Consider the following 13,323-nt stretch of genomic DNA (forward strand, 5'->3'; position numbering starts at 1 on the left):
GTAATTATGTGGCACTGAGTGGTATTTGGAGTGTATGTTGCATTGATTGCAGTGTAATTATGTGGCACTGAGTAGTATTTGGAGTGAATGTTGCATTGAGTGCGGTGTAATTATGTGGCACTGAGTGGTATTTGGAGTGTATGTTCCAGTGCAGAGTGTGAGGGTGCAGAGTGTGAGGGTGTGCAGAGTGTGAGGGTGTGCAGTGTGTGAGGGTGCGCAGAGTGTGAGGGTGCAGTGTGTGCAGTGTGTGTGAGGGTGCAGTGTTTGCAGTGTGTGTGAGGGTGCAGAGTGTGTGAGGGTGCGGTGTGTGCAGTGTGTGTGAGGGTGCAGTGTGTGCAGTGTGTGTGAGGGTGCAGTGTGCAGTGTGTGTGAGGGCGCAGTGTGTGTGAGTGCAGTGTGTGTGAGGGTGCAGTGTGTGAGAGTGCAGTGTGTGTGAGTGCAGTGTATGTGAGGGTGCAGTGTGTGAGGGTGCAGTGTGTGAGAGGGAGCAGTGTGTGGAGGGTGCAGTGTGTGTAGTGTGTGTGAGGGTGCAGTGTGTGTGAGGGTGCAGTGTGTGAGGGTGCAGTGTGGGCAGTGTGTGAGGGTGCAGTGTGGGAAGTGTGTGTGAGGGTGCAGTGTGTGAGAGGGTGCAGTGTGTGTGAGGGTGCAGTGTGTGCAGTGTGTGTGAGGGTGCAGTGTGTACAGTGTGAGTGAGGGTGCAGTGTGTACAGTGTGTGAAGTGCCCACTATGAAATCAATGTATGCAAGCACAGGTGTACAGGATCTGGTAGTCCAAAAGGCATGGCTCTTTGTCACAGAGAGGTCACTAGCCTAGGAAGGGGTCAGGCCAGTTTGCCAACAATTAATCATGCTTGGGCCCTAGAGAGCACACACGCCTGAACTGGAGAGTCGCGATTCAGCACATGAAGGATGATTTTCAAGGGGGATGACTGTTCTTGTGTGGACAAGACCTCCTGAAGTGCAAAGTTCTTTTAGAAACTCAGAAGCCTCCTACCCTTTGAATACCTGCGAGTTCTAGGAAACACAAGACTAAATAGGGGGAAGGAGAGTGGGAGATGGCATGGGATCTAAAGATGAGAGAACGGTGCGGGGAGATGAGTGAACATCGATGGAAAAAGTGGAAGATGGAGGGAGGAGAACTAAAAGGTGAGAAGATGAGGCAGGATCACGAGGGGAGAGTACAGAAAGAGCGGAAGCTGGGGAAGGAGAGAGAGAAAAGAAAATAGAAGAAATGGAGAAGCATGGGGAGCGGGCAGGAAAGAGATGGGGGTTAGAGGATAAAGAGTTGGATAGAAGAACCAGGAGAAAAGGATGGAAGGTGGTGAGTAGAGGGTGGATTAGATAAGGGCGAGGATGTAGGTGGAAGAGAGAGACTCAAAAGAGATGGGAGTGGAAAGAGACTATAGAGGAAAAGAAGGCTGGAGAGGAGAGGAACAAGAAAGAGATCAGGGGGGAGGGGGCAGGGAGGCCAGAGGAGCTGTGAAGCATCCAGACTGTCCTGAAGAAAATAAGGTGCGAGGTCGAGGTGAGGCCAGAAAGAGATAAGATGGGCGGATGGAGAGGGGAGAGAGGAGGTGAACATATGGCGGTGGGGACGGAAACATGCTAGAAATGACGAGCAGGGAGAGAATAAAACAGATGTGGATAAGAGAAAGGGTTACGCAGGAAGAGGGGAAGTAGGACGCTGCAAGGCGAGGAAAGAACATCGGAAGATGAGAAAGAGGGGTGGGGAGAACAGAAGGAGATGAGGATGGATAAGCATGGGGAGAGAAAACAAAGAAAATGAGGTGAGAGTGGAGAAGATAACGAGATACAGAAGAGACGATGGCAGAGGGGACGAAAACAATGAGATAAGGATGAGAGGACGGGACAGAGGCTGGAGAAGTGAAGGGCATGGAGGGCGGGAGAGGGGTGAGGGAGCAAGCATAGGAAGGAGGAGGGAAAAAGCTTCTGAGGGAATAGTGGAGGGGAGAAGAGAAAGGAGAAGCAGAGGGAAGAAAGACAAGAATGAGATGTGGATGCGTAAGAAGGGTAGGGAAGAAAGAGTGACGGGTGAGGAGTCTAGGGTGGAATATTGTAAGAAATGGGAGGCAAAGAGAAGTGATGTGAAGAAAGTGGATTAGAGAACATTATAAAAGAGAGTGCTGCTCTAGAGGGCACACAAGGAGAGGGAGGACAGGGCATGAAAAGAGTGCACCTGAAGATGCTTACAGGTGGTGAGAGGGAGCAAAGGGATGGCTGGGGAAGTAATGATGTGGAAGAAGTGAGGCGTAGCCAGAGATTGGGGGCGGGTGGGTAGAGGAGTAGGTGCAATGGAATGGTATAGTGAGGGGGAGTGGCGTAGCGGAAGGAGAGAAGGAGGACGAGAGACTGCAAAGAGAGGTCAAGAGAGTGACGTGTGTGGTGGTGCGGGGAATGAGATTTTAATATCTTTTATGATCAATTTGATAACTTATCTCATTCGTCAATTTTGGATCGGTTGATTTCTGTCATTGAGTAAAAGACAGCCTCTGCATAGGTTAGATAAACCCCATTAACTGACGCCACTCTGAAGAACCACTTACAACTGATAAAGTTTAAAAAGGTTTAATATAAAATTAAGAAAAGTTGCATATACAATCCTCTTAGGATCAAATTCATCAAATATACAGGAACCAATAGGAACATATATTCCCTAAAGAACCTCAGTCTACAAACGAATACAATTAAAGTCAGTTCCAAAATCAGCAAATTAAAAAGCATCGATATGAAGTGGTTCTTCTGCGTCATCTACAGAAAGAGAAAAATAATCAAGTTAAATCTGTCCCTACTCTATACTAGGTGACATCCCTACTTCGCAAGTTTCTAGAACCCTAAAAAGGTGTCAGCAGTTTGACTCCCTAAGAAGTTCAAACTCTCTTAGCCTCTAAAGGTAACTTAAGTTTAAGAAGCAGTACCCTCTCTGCCTACCCATCCGCTCTTCTAAGGGTCCTCGGCCTACTGCTCCCTTGCGCTCTGATCTCTCTCAGCGCATCTGTTCAAGTCATCTGCTCTTTCTTGCTTGCCCTGAGCTCTTCGCTGTTCCCGCTAATCGCTATCTTCTCCCCGGGGTGCTGTCCCTAAAATACACAATCACAGTGTGGGTGGAACGCCCCTTGACGCCCACCACGGACTTTCCCCGATGATGTCAGTTTCTGGCTCTTTCCATTGCTTCATCTCTTTGCGTCGTCCGTTAGGTTGACCCTTCTTCTTAGATGTCATCTTCATCTTCTTGTTGGCGACTTCAACTGACACTTTCAGATCAAAAGTCAAATGAACTTAAACAAGACTTTAACTTACAACTATGATTCTTGACCTTACTAGGTCCTGCGAATGGTCATTCCAAAACAAAGCTCAAATTCCAAGAGTCTCTTCTCACGTTTAAGTAATAAACTCCGTCCGGCATTGTCACCTTAAATCTAACAAAACTAGACTCTTCGGCTCGCACCTTCAAGTGAAGGCTATTCACGACTCCTGTGAGCCCACTAAATTACCAACAGCAGACTACACTCCTGCGAACCCTTGGTCAGTCAGGTTATAATCACAAATGACCTAAACTCTTCTAACATTCCTACAAAACTTCTTCTATACAGTATAACCTTTAACATACATTTATATATATGATCGCATTTAGCAAATACTTTGCTCATGTGTGAATACATTTTACATAGAATACAATTACGTAGAATATAAACCTTATATTCTCATTTGTTACATCGTTATGTGTATGCTCTCTGCACATTTCTCCATGTTGCATTTCTCGCCGTTTCTGCATTTAAAATTACACACGTACATGAATTCTACTTTGCACGTTCTTCTGTTCATGAGCATTTCTACATATTTGCCCACTACGTATACAGACCTTCTAACTCTAATACATTCTAAAGTGAATATAGTTATGTTTCCTATATTACTTTGGTCACATCTGTTGACTTTATACCATAAGCGTCAACTTCACGTTCGATATACATTTCATTCCTACGTTTATATGATATACTTCTAAATATGACTCGGATATACATTTTATTCAAATTGCTCTCTCTCAGTTCCCCCCTTTGATGACTTTTAGGAGTCATCACTAAATGCAATTTGAATAACACCTTTAAACAGAACTAGTTACATCATTTCCTCTTTTCATCATTTCAAGTGCTCTCAAGCTTTTATACTGTTGATCTTGTAAAGCAGCTAATCTCCTTTCTTGTTCTCTCATAGACCTTTGTAACCGGTTCGTCCTATACCATTTATATAGTTTTACTAATCCTAACAATGTGATTATACAAATTAATACTATTAATACGGGTTTTAATATGTACCATACTATACTTTTGCCAAGGTTGGCAAACCAACTTCCAACCTTTCCTACTCCATTACCTACTTTTTCCCAAACATTTATTTTTGACAAGTCTTCAATTTCTTGATGAATCTGTGTAATGTTTTTTATGACCCTCTCAAGTGGTTTTGAATTATCAGGAATATAAGTACAACATTCCTGAACCTTCAAAGCCTTACAAACTCCGCCTTCTTTTGCTAATAGCACATCAAGAGCAAGTCGATTCTGAAGAACCATTGCTCTAATAGATTGCATCTCACCTTCTATTAGCATTAATGACCTTGCAGTACTTGCAGATAATCTATCTACGACTGTAGCTAGTCTCCTGATCTTAACATCGTTAAGTATTAAACCTAACATAGGAAACATCGCTCCAAATACGTCTCCTACTACTTCTGCATCTCCTACTTCTCTTTTCGTTCTTGTCGAAGCCTTTCCTTCTATGATCGCTAAATCCTTTGCGTGGTATATTTTGGGGAAGACAATTGCCAAGTAACACGAACCATACCAATTGTCAGGCAGTTTTACATAGGCATTTCTCCCGCATACAAAATATACATTAGGAATCACTTGCATCTCTTTCATGAAATCTTTCGTGTAGTACTCTAATCGAAAAGAATGTTCGCAATTTACTTCACCTACAAATACACTCTCATAATATGTCTTGCTTCGAGTTAAACATAACTTTCCTTTCTGCGTTCTATCCAATGCTATTGGACCATTGCTACCTTTCTTTTTATGTGCCTTCTCTTCTTCGGTCCAATCCGTTTTCCACTGTCCTGACATTTTTAGAATCTTCTGCCTTCTGTTTCGGTCATCTACTTGTGCTATGAACTTTTTCTCAATCTCTGACACTTTGCAAGTCAAATTATTTCTACGTGCGTATGAAGTATCTAATGTATCCCAAGGAAGAAAGAATTTGGCTAATCTATCCTCCTTTTTATAATAGTCCCACTTATTCATTTGCTTATAATTCGGAACTTCAGGCAGTACCGAATCATAATTTGAAAAGTAGTACTCAAATCCTTCTCTACCATAAAATATACTAAGCAGTAAACTACATGTTATCCCATAAGTCAATGGGAGATGATGATATCTAATGCCTTCATCTACAGAAGCCGGCAATTGCATACATACATAGCAATCTTTGGCCTCCATGGCATCGATATACTCGTACAACAGTTTAGCATATGCATTTGACCTAAAGTTTCCCTGTGACTCATCTACATGTAATCTACGAGCTTCATCCGCCAATAACGCTTTTTCACGAATAACATTGCTCTCCTTTGTCTTCTCATCAAGAGCAGGTTTCAAAGTCGTTACAGGCTTTACATCTGCTATTTCTTTATCACTTTCATGTCCTACTATGTATGATATGGTCACTACTGTAATTATGAGAAAAATTACTACTGCTATTAGTGTACCTATTATACATCTAGCTTTTCTGTTTGGGTTGCCGTTCTCCATGTTGTCAAAAACAGTGTAACTCTTTCCCTTGCGAAAAGTTTTTCAGTTCAGTCTTTAGTTTGCTTTGTTTTCTTCTCAGTTCGTAAAGTGCTCTTTATCAACAAAAGTCTCTTTTTCGCAACAATGTCTCTTTATTTTTAACAACAGACAACCCTAACCCTTCTCCGTCCTCTAAATGTAATCCCTAATTTTATTCTTCTTTCCACTCGGCGCTAGGTTATCTTCTTCTTTATAACTTATATACAAAAGTCTTTATACATCAACAATTATTCTTGTACCTGCAGCTCTCGCAACAAGTTCCAACAATTCAAAACGAATGACTTTTTCTTCTTCTTCCGGAATTTGATGACCAAATGTTGGAAATTGTAATCTGTTTAGCACTAAATCTTTGATCTGACTCAAGTATGGGGGTATGGGAAGTGTGAAAGTCAGTAATCCCTCAGTCTCGAGTCCAGGAGTCAACATCCATATCTCCACTGCCACAAATGGATCGAGATCGATTACTTTCACGTTCTTCACTCTCCCAGATTTCTGTCCCCAAGACATCTGCTAGATAAGTCCACTCTGGGGTGGCGTACCTTCTGCAGGGCACACGTACCCTCCTCGATCTTCTTGGACTCTCAGTTCCTGAGTCTGTAGTTTCTTCTTCTTGATCTGATTCTTCAGAGATTTGGACAAGAGTTTTCTCCGGTTGTGCCTTTAAGCTTGGCCTCCTTCTTCTCTCCGGCCAGCTGGCTTCGTCACTCCTTGTCCTCCTGCTCCTTGTTCTTGGACCTGTCTCTTGGTCACTCTCAGCTTGTTCAGTATCCGATTCACTTTCCCAGTTACTTTCTTCTCCTGAGGCGACTTCGGTCTCACTAGTGTCTTGACCCTCGTCGACCTGTTCTGTCACAGTCTCAGCCTCTTCGATCACCTCTACAGCTTGGCTTTCCCCCTCTGTGGCTTCTCCGCTTTCCGCTGGATTCTCATCCGAGAGAGGAGCTGTTTCTTCTAGAGGTGTTGGCACTCTTCGAGTGTGTGAAGCATGTATCCAGTTTGGCAAGCCTCCACACTTCACTGCAGTATTCGTAACAAGTATGACTTGAAATGGTCCTCGCCAACGCACGTCTAAGCAGTTCTTCCTGACATGCTTTTTCACCAAGACCCAGTCCCCCGGACTCAGGTCATGGCACAAGTCTTGTGCTGATGGAACCTCTGCAGCCTGGACCTGGAGGGACACAGAATTAATGGCATCAGATAGTCCCTTGCAGTAGTCCAAGATCAAGTCGTCTGTGATGTTCAATAACGCTGCAGTCGGAACCGATGGCAATCTCATAGCTCTCCCCATTAGCACTTCATGTGGAGAGAGACCTGTTTTTCTATCTGGTGTACTACGTATGCTCATAAGAACCACTGGTAGTGCGTCTGGCCAACTCAGGGATGTTGATGAACAAACTTTGGCAAGTCTGGACTTAATTGTGCTGTTGATTTGCTCTACAATCCCTGAAGCTTCTGGTCGATAACTGCAATGGAGCTTCTGATCGATACACAAAGCTGAGCACAACATCTTCACTATTTCGCTCTTGAAATGAGTTCCTCTGTCCGATTCCAAAGAGGATGGCACCCCAAACCTCGGTATTAACTCTCTGAGTAACAGTTTTGCTACTGTAAGTGTATCGCATCTACGTGTAGGGTAAGCTTCAACCCATCTAGAAAATATACAGACAATCACTAAAACGTATCTAAGTTTGTTGCATTTAGGCATTTCTATAAAGTCAAGCTGCATCCTATTGAAAGGCCCCCCAGACCTCCCAATGTGACTCAATGTAACTGGTGTTCTTTTTCCCACGTTTAGTTGCTGACAGATCGCACATCGCTGACATACTGCTTCTGCCGCTACTCTAAATTTAGGATTAAACCACGTTTGTCTGAATACTCTCACCATGGCATCTCTACCTATGTGTGCTGATCCATGCAATTTCCTTGCCATTGGACTAACAAGTTCATTTGGTAAAACTGCTCTCCCATCGGCAGAGACCCAAAAATTCATCTCGCTTTTTATACACCCAGCTGTTTCCCAGCCCTTTTTCTCATCATCTGGTGCATTCTCCTGAACACTCCTTAGCTCATCCCACGTATCTACAGTGTCTAACAACATTGTCAATTCAGTTCTTTCTTGGATTCCCCCCACTTTCACATCAGTGTGAGAATATCCTTGTTCTGCGCAGTAACGCGCTACTTCATCCGCATAGCGGTTACCTTGTGACACAAAATCTGTACCTTTTGTATGCGCAGCACATTTGACTACTGCGATAGCTGTCGGGCCTTGCAATGCCTCTAACAATAATCTCACGAATTCTCCATTCCTAATGGGAGAACCCGAGGAAGTCATGTAACCTCTTTGAGACCATAACTGCCCGTAATCGTGAACTACCCCGAAACCATACTGGCTATCGGTGTATATGGTGACTCGAATTTTGTTACCTGCTAAACAGGCACGCGTCAAAGCAATAATTTCAGCTACCTGAGCGGAGTGTACTCCTTCCAGGCAAGCGGCTTCTACAACTCTGGTGATTGTACAAACTGCATAAGCTGCTCTCAGCTGACCAATATCGTCTCTTACGCATGAACCATCAACAAAGAATATTTCATCAGGGTCAGTCAATGGCTCATCTACGATATCGGGTCTCGGTTTGGTGCATAGTTCAGTCACATCAAGGCAGTCATGATCTGTACAGATTTCATCATCCACCTCATTTGGAAGTGGCATCAAAGTTGCAGGATTCAAGACGGAGCATCTTTTTAGGGTCACATTCTCGGCAGCCAGTATGACTTTCTCGTAGCGTGTGAGCCTGCTATTCGTCAGATGCTGAGTCTTAGTCCTGGTCATTAACAATTCCACAGAATGCGGTACGTACACCACTAACTGATGTCCCATCACCACGCTTTCAGAACGTTCAATGCTGACACCCGTTGCAGCAACGGATTTGAGACATCCGGGCAACGCTGCGGCTACTGGATCTAATGTAGCCGAAAAATACGCTACTGGCCTACGCGCATCTCCGTGAATCTGGGCCAAAACTGCTAAAGCGCATCCCTCTCTTTCGCAGCAGTAAAGCAAAAATGGTTTTGTGTAATCGGGCATTCCTAAAGCCGGGGCGCGACATAAGTCCTCCCTCAGCTGTAAAAACGCCATCAAACAATCTTTGTCCCATGGTACCGGATCACTCACTCCTTTGTGCGTCAGCTGTAATAACGGCTTTGCCTTCAGTGAGAAGTTGGCTATCCACTGTCGACAATAACCGACCATGCCTAGAAACATCCTGACTTCTCTTTGTGTCTTAGGCGCGTTCATTTTCATAATCGCCTCTATTCTGTCTGGAGACACCTTCCGTTTCCCCTTTTCAATCCTGTGGCCCAAGTATTGCACTTCGGTAAGACAATATTGCAATTTACTTGGAGACACCTTATGCCCGTTCTCGGCCAAGTGATTTAACAAGGTGATGGTGTCTACTCTGCAAGCTTCTTCTGTTTCTGACGCAACTAGGAGGTCGTCTATGTACTGGACTAGAACTGAGTTCTTGGGCAGTACTAGACTTTCAAGATTTCTCTTTAATAGCTGGTTAAAAATCGATGGGCTTTCTGTATACCCCTGAGGGATACGACACCATGTTAAAACGCGATCTTCCAGCTTAAAAGCGAAAAGGTACTGGCTCTCTTCATCTAAAGGAATCGAAAAGAAAGCCTGGCACAAATCTATCACGGTGAACCATTCAGCTTGGAACGGTATCTGAAATAATATCACTGATGGATTCGGTACCACTGGACAACATGAGACAACAATATTATTAATCTTTCGAAGATCCTGCACTATTCTGTATTTTCCACTAGGCTTCTGCAAACCCATAATCGGTGAGTTACATGGACTACCCACGATCTCCTTCAATATTCCCTGTTTAATCATGGATTCGATCACAGGCTTTATTCCTGCAATCGTCTCCGGTGTCAACTTGTATTGTGGTGTTCTTGGGTACTCGGCATTGGGTCTTACCATGATCTTTACTGGTTCTACCCCTTTAATCAGTCCTATTTCTTCTCCAGTAAAATCCCACACCTCAGCTGACACTTTCTCTCTCAAGTCCTGTGGAAGCTCCTCCACTGTTAAGGTAGGATATAGTTCCACGCATTCCTGCGAGTTTACAACTTTAAAATCGGCATCTTCATCATTGGTCTGCACTTCTACTCCTTCAGGTGTGCAATGTATTGTGCAATTTAGTTTACACAACAGATCTCTTCCTAACAAACACACCGGGCTAGAATCACAGATCACAAACTGGTGTTCGTCACTGTAATTCCCTATCTTCACTGATACTGGTTCTGTCAGAGGATTCGTCATCCTTTTGTTTGCGACTCCTACCACCTGAATCATTTCTCCTGATATTGGCAGACCTGGGACTACCGCTGATCTCAACGTGGATCTAGTGGCTCCCGTATCCACCAAAAAGGTCGTAGGACATCCAGCTACTTCAGCTTCTACGTATGGTCCTCTCTGATCTACTTCCAGAGCTGCTCCTAAAGTACAGTCTTCGTCCCTATTCACTCGTTGCCCTGTAAGAGGATCAACGTAGTAGCATTCTTCTCCTCCTACGAACAATGGCATTTGTCTATAGGTTTTCCCTCCATTCGTAATTCGAGGCGGTTGAGGAAACGGGGCTCGAGGAGTCTGAGTCCCCCCTTTGATAAACTTTCCCTTCGGGACTGTTGCTCCCTTAACCACGTTATTCTGTACCTCTTCCTCCTCCTGTTCTAATTCCCCTATTTCAACGTTGTAAGGACACTCGCGTCTCCAATGTCCCACCTCATTACACTGATGACACCTTGTCGTCTTTTTCAGTGTTGCGATATCCATTCTCGGTCTCGGTCTTTCTTCCTCATCTCTGCTCTGATTGTTCTGTTTCTTTGCTTGCGTTCCTGTTCCCTGCTGTCGCTGTCCACTCTTTCCGGCTGCTTGCATCTGTACTAACATCAGCTTTTCCTTAAGCTTCTTCGCTTTCGAATCTATCTCATCGCTACAGTATCTTGCATACCTCAGAATCTCATCCAAAGGTTTGTTCTGCCAACAAATTAAATGCTGTTGAATCATCAGGCTTATGTCTGGTCTCAATCCGAGAACAAACTTCGACACAAACTGTCCTATGTCCTTAGGATCCATTACGTCTAATCCACTGTACTGCTTGAATGCTTTCAGTAACCTCTCATAGAACTCGTGAACTGTTTCTTTAGGCTCCTGAGTTGTTCGATCTATCTTAACCCAGTCTATGTCTTGCACCGGCACTTTCTCTTTCAGCCATGTTATTACTCTCTCGTATTTTTCCATGACTCTGTCTGATGGACCACCTGTCTGGGTATCTCTCTGAGGCTCACAGGTGGGCCACTCAATACTAAGTTTGCATGCCGTCCACAAATCTCCGGGTACTACGATATCGAACAAAGTGTTCAAATCGATCCACAGTACCTTAGAGATCTTCACGAATCTCTCTACCTGCTTGTACCACTCTACAGGATTTTCTCTGAGCTTCGGGAAGGAATTAGTGAATGCCGCTAAATCCCCCCTACTCCATGGTACATGCACGTAGTTTCCGTTCGCGATTTCTCGCAAAGGGAAAGCTTCCATTCGCATTAGGTCTGTATCCTGAGACTTCACAAGTGTACTCCGTCTGACAGATCCCTTCTTGGACCATCTTTCCTCCCATCTATCCAGATCTCTCCATATTCTAATACACATGACCAATTCCCTTATGTGTACTCTTAGCCCAATCGTTCTGCGCTCATCTAAATCTTGATCCGTGCAATTCAGCCTATGGTTGGCCTGTAAAGCCTTTGTTCGTGATATGTCTATCATGTACTTTCCTGCCAATTCAGATAACTTTTCATGAGCTGCTCTCGCTTTTCGTGTAACGTCTTTAGATAAAAACAGTATCTCATCTGGTGCGTACAGCTCTAACCTCTCGATTGCCACTGTGCCGTCAATTATTTCATCTAAGTCTGATTTTAAACTCATTACATCTATGCGTCTTGCTTTTATTTCAGCTCTCAATACGTCAGTCCTAGGTTGTTCTCTTACATCCCTCTCACCTGCACTATGCGCCCTACGCCTAAGCACAGGTGAGTTATGAGGAATTTTTCTTCCATCTCTTTGTTCCCACCTCTCTAGATCCCAAGCCTTTCCATCTTCCCTTGGGGTGTGGTGGAACAATGCTCCATCCCTTAATCCTACATTCCGTCTTTTCGACTCGGTTTCTCCAGATACAAGATAGGATCCTCCGTGTTGTTCTAAACCACTATAACTTGCTTGCTGTCTGGTATCACTCAACAAACGATAAGGACCTTCATGGCTCTCCATACTCCCGCGATCTCGTTCGTGATCACCGGATGTACGGCGAGACGTTTCGCGACTCCCTATATTCTCTTGACTCCGTTCTTGATCACCGGACGCATGGCGAGACCCTTCGCGGCTCTCCATGTTCCCGTGATTCCGTCCATAATCACCAGAGGCATGTCGAGACGTTTCACGACTCTCCATGTTCCCGTGATTCCAATGTTGCACATTTTCATCCGGAGCATGGTGTGTGCATCTGAAAGTGTTTCGGTACTCCTGCGTCCTTCGTTCTCCCTCACTAAAGGTGACGCGAGGCACTTCCCCACACCCCGCACTCCTGTCATCGCACATTTGCCTATTGCCGCTAATGGTAGGGCACGTATCTCTTCTGCTTTCTTGACTCCCTCTCTCCCACTCCGGGCTGCTTTCGCCAGCTCCACAATGAGAGAGGATCTTGTTATCCTGGTCTCTCCACTCTGCTCCTGTTTCTAAACTTTTATTCCGAGCCTCTTCGGCAGTATCCCACTCTTTCAGATATTCCCTTAATTCCTTATAGGATTTCGGTTTTGGTCCCCTCAAATCCATTGATCCTCTTTGACCCCCTTGTTCTATCCAGGGACCCGTTGCGGAATCTAATGGGGTACTCCGACTCACTGGTGCTAATCTCTGTCTTTGAGGATTCATCGTGTTATTCCTATTCTCCATCTCTGCCCTTTCCCTGCCCCATCGTGCCTGTTCCTCCTGCTGGACCCCTTCTGGGTTGTAGATTGACACTATAGGGCCTATGGTGACAGGTACTTGTAAGGCGTCTGGCATTTGGTACGACCTTGCACATTGCGTCTCTGGCACCTTCTGGACCACGAATCTTCCCACTACTCTCTGTTCGGAACTAGCTTGGGGTATTTCCTCACTCTTGTTGGAGTCCCACTCCGTTACTGGGATCGATTTATATTCTCCCCATCTAGCTCCGTCCCCTTGCTGTAGTATGGGACTTGCGCATTCACCGCTATATGGAGGTGGTCTATCTGTTAACAGCCTATCTATTAGATCCTCCTCCGTCTCGCTTTCCTCATCTTCTTCTTCTAGAGGTTTCTTTTCTCCCGTAGCTTCTATCATGGTGAACAGTTTGTCTGCTTCTATCTTTTGTACT

This window comes from Lissotriton vulgaris, chromosome 1_1, assembly GCF_964263255.1.
Source record: "Lissotriton vulgaris chromosome 1_1, aLisVul1.2, whole genome shotgun sequence".
Taxonomy (NCBI): domain Eukaryota; kingdom Metazoa; phylum Chordata; class Amphibia; order Caudata; family Salamandridae; genus Lissotriton; species Lissotriton vulgaris.